The sequence below is a fragment of the Otolemur garnettii genome, unplaced genomic scaffold, assembly GCF_000181295.1.
Source record: "Otolemur garnettii isolate 467f Iridium unplaced genomic scaffold, OtoGar3 scaffold00003, whole genome shotgun sequence".
NCBI classification, from domain to species: domain Eukaryota; kingdom Metazoa; phylum Chordata; class Mammalia; order Primates; family Galagidae; genus Otolemur; species Otolemur garnettii.
In genome coordinates this window covers 12,234,090-12,238,313 of record NW_003852398.1, presented here as the reverse complement: position 1 = coordinate 12,238,313, position 4,224 = coordinate 12,234,090, and positions in this window count along the sequence as shown.

Genomic DNA, 4,224 nt, shown 5'->3' with positions numbered 1-4,224 from the left:
CATCTGTAAAATTACAACAGAACAAACTTATTACAGGACACAATTATTTTTGAATATGTAAGAACAAGTAGTTCTCAGGGTCATTTTACATTATACTCACTGCACTACTTAACATTTACAAAACAATCAATGTGGTTCTATGTTGAGAATATTTCAGTGCTTAGATTCTCTCAGAATGACTGGTCCTTTAGAATATCAGACAATACTTGAAGAAGATGTGCTTTGCAAAACAAATGCCAGCTTTGAATTTACAATTTGTCCTTTTAACCTCTGATCACATCAGGGATAACAATGTATTTTAGCACTTCAGTTATGGTCCCAGATAAGTAGTTACTGTCATAGAATCATTGAAACATTTTAAGGCATTAATTTCATCATAAGAGTTATTTGTAAAGAGTTACATTAATTTCATTAGCAGATTATTTTTGCAGCATGATAAACAAAAGATTAATTCTCAATAACTCTGTTCTTAAGATTGGATAATGATCCCTTATCTACAATGGCAAACAAATTAAATAGTATTTTCAGTTGGTAATGTCTCATTTGGGGGTGGATTATTGAGTCCAGAAAATAACAATGAAAGTTCTGCATTGGTAGTTTCATAGTATTAAATTGATGCAGTGAACACTACTTTCATAAATGAAGCACCATTGTGATGTGAGGGACTGCTAGCTGTACTTAACATATCCATCCATCTTAACATTCTTACATTTATTCTGTTTAGAAGATGGCTAAATCTCAGTGGAGGGAAGCTTTAATTTCCTTTCAAATGTCATTGGCTTAGAATGCTTTGATCATGCTGAGATTTGTCCAACCCTTGTCATGGCAATTCTCTGATGGTTTTGGGCTGATTTGCTTTGTACATCAAAGGCATGAAAGGACCATTTTATGACATGCTTTTGGCTCCACATTTTGAAGTCTCTTGAATACTCATGAGCCATACAGTTATAAGAAGTGGACCACTGTTACACACTTAGGAAATACGGTTGCATCCAAGAATTTATGTTGGTTTTTCTTAAAACAAAGATTCTTATGTGGCTGTTCCTCAATTCTTTGATTATTGTGTTAAAAATAAATAGCTACTTTATCAATATTATAAAAGATGGTTTCTAAGTTATGTTTCAATAATGCCAAATTTTGATAAAAAAAATCTTATTGCTATAACTTATACAACTCTGTAAATAATAGAAAATTAAAAGTCAGGAACTAAAATTAATTAATATTCAAAATAGTGATGATTAAAATCTTTAAAAACCCACCAGTTTCAGATAGTACATTTTAGCTACTGTAGCCAAAAACATCCCAAAGAAAAATTAAGAACTTTCGGTTACTCTAATTCTATCTATTAATTTCCAGTTGTATGTCTCTAGACCTTTGATCCTTTTCTTTTTGCTTTGGGTCTTTTGGTCATTTTTTTTCCCCTGATGAGTTGAATGACTTACTAATTAGCAGAATAAAACAGAAAAGTTAATGACCTTAAAACTGGTCAACTAATATTTTAATGGGATATTAAATTTAAAGCATTTTTTCATCTATTGATTCTTATAATAATGAACAAGACTATCACCATCAGCATCATCATGATCATTATCTGTGGGGAAAAATAAGTAAAGTTAGTGATAAGTTAGAATTCTGTCGTGATGGTGAAATTAGCAACATAATAACAGTTTCCGGTATTTGTTAGGCTCTTCTCATAAATTCAGCACTTTTCTAGCAAAAAATTTTCTGAAGTGCCCTGAGTTAGATGAGATTAGTATCATGATGTTACAGATCGAGAACCTGAAAGGCAGATAAGCTATCCAAACTCAATGGCAGGTGATCCTCGTAGCCTCTATTTCTAACCTTGGTGCCCTACTACCTCCTATCTAAAATGCATTACCTTTACTAGTATTATTTTTCTGAGAGTTTTATAATTTAAAAGTTTCCCACATAATACTTTGTTTTACACACCTGTTTTACATACCTATAGCAATTTTGGAGCAATCTAGTCAATTATTCTCAATTTTTTTTTTTTTTTGGCAGTTTTTGGCTGGGGCAGGGTTTGAACCCACCACCTCCAGTATATGGGGCCGGCGCCCTACTCCTTTGAGCCACAGGTGCTGCCCACCTCAATTTTCATTTTTGAATGTTAGAGTGGAAGGTATACAGATGTTTTATAGACCTTTAAAAATAGCTACAGTAGAACAGTGATTTTATTACTTAATACATGTGTAAATATTTACTCTTAATATTTAAGGAATATTTTTTATTAAACATTTTTATTTTCTGTACAGCAGAAATATCTATGCATGAACACATGCACATATGTTGTAGAACCTGTACACACTAAGAGAATTTTATCAAATTGCATGTTCAAAAACCATGATGACTACAGTATATGTCCAGATTCAATATCATAGCCACTATTAAAATGTATATATTCTTTACTTACTGATTAAAGCCTGTAAACATTTATGCTGTGATTCTTTAGTAATTTATTAAAAGAAGAATTTTCAAAATAGTCTTTGGTGAGATGCCTGTAAATCTCATGTCATAGCACCTACATTTACCTACACAGTGAGTCATCTGCAGACCTTATAACGTAGCAAACCACAGGTAGATTAATTGAATTTTGGGTGTATGTGTTGGTTTAACTGAATCCTAAGATACGAAAAGAAAAAAAGAGATAAGATATACCTACATATCTTGGAAATATTAAAATAGAATGTGATGCTTTAAAAAATGTGTTAAGGAAATGAGTAGAGTGTTTTAACCCAAGATAATTCAGTGTAAATCAGTAATATTTTCATCCTAAATTTTATTCATGATAATTATTTTAATTCTTATTAAGTCTTAGGCAACCTGGATGGTTGAAGCTATATGTTGAGCTTTTATTTAATAACTTTTTATTATTAACAATTTCATTTTGCGTTAAGAATGATCTTTAAAATAATTAAATAAAATAATGATTCACCTAAAGTTAAAGTATGTAATAAGAAGAACCTGAAAGCTAACTAATTAAATTCTTCGGACATTACTGATGATAACTTGCTGTGGGCAAGTTAGTTACCAATTCTGAATATATGAGTATGTCAGTTATAGAAAATCTAAACCATGGAGCTCATTGTCAACTGTTCCTTTAATCAACTATTATGAGATCAACATATCATGTTATCTAAATCTTCAATAGTCCATAAAACTCATGTCTGAGGCAAATGCCAGGTCATATATATTATTCATTTTATATTTTATATGTACATTACTGTATTACATCCTACATATATTTAAATATATGAGTATGTTATATGTCATATCAATCATTAATTCAATATATAATACATGTAAATGTTTATAATATATTTAATATGATATATTATAACTTGATATCCAATATATTTTATGTATCTATAAAAATAAAAATGAAACTTATATCTTTTATTTTGTGACATTGTTTTACTATCAGCAGACTTGAAGAGGGAGAGGTGATGTACTAGATGTGTGTAACTTAACTCCAGAAACATTAAAATATGGAATATTGTTTGTCTTAGAATCTAGGTGCGTAAAATATATTTCCCCAAATGCAAATCTGTGCCCAGGTGTACTATAGTTTTGTTGTGGGCTTGTGTAAACAATGTTTATATAATAATTCCTTGTTTTTTTGCTGCATCTTTGAAATTAGTCCATTCGGTATAGTCTGCAAAGTGCCAATGATTCTCAAGGGTGCTGAGTATTGTCCAAGCTTGAGAAACGTTTCAGGAAGAAAACATATGATTTAGACTAATTTCAAAATGAACTCATACACCGAAGCTATGAGCACTTTCTGTACATTTCCTACATCGTTAACAATAGTTTTAGGATGATTATTGTTTCTTTAACAATTTCCCAGAAAATAGCACCTCTTCATTTCACTCTTGGCTCTATGGAAATGGCCTTTGTGAGAAATCTGGATTCCATTCCCATTATAAATGCAAGCTGACTGGCACCACGTCTATGAAGTAGAGCATTTATACAGTGGACTCAGCCAAAACAACTCACTTGTAAGAGAAAAACAATCATCTGGGTCTGCAAATTGGTTTTCCAGGTTGATTATAGTGACATTAAATAGAAATGGCTTCAGTCTCCATGTTTAATTGTTCTCTGGTCCACTCCTGATAATAAGCAGGAGTGGACCAACATTTATTCAAATATCAAGAAATAAATGGTACTAGAGCTAAAGTACATTTTTTTAAAGACACAGAGAACCTG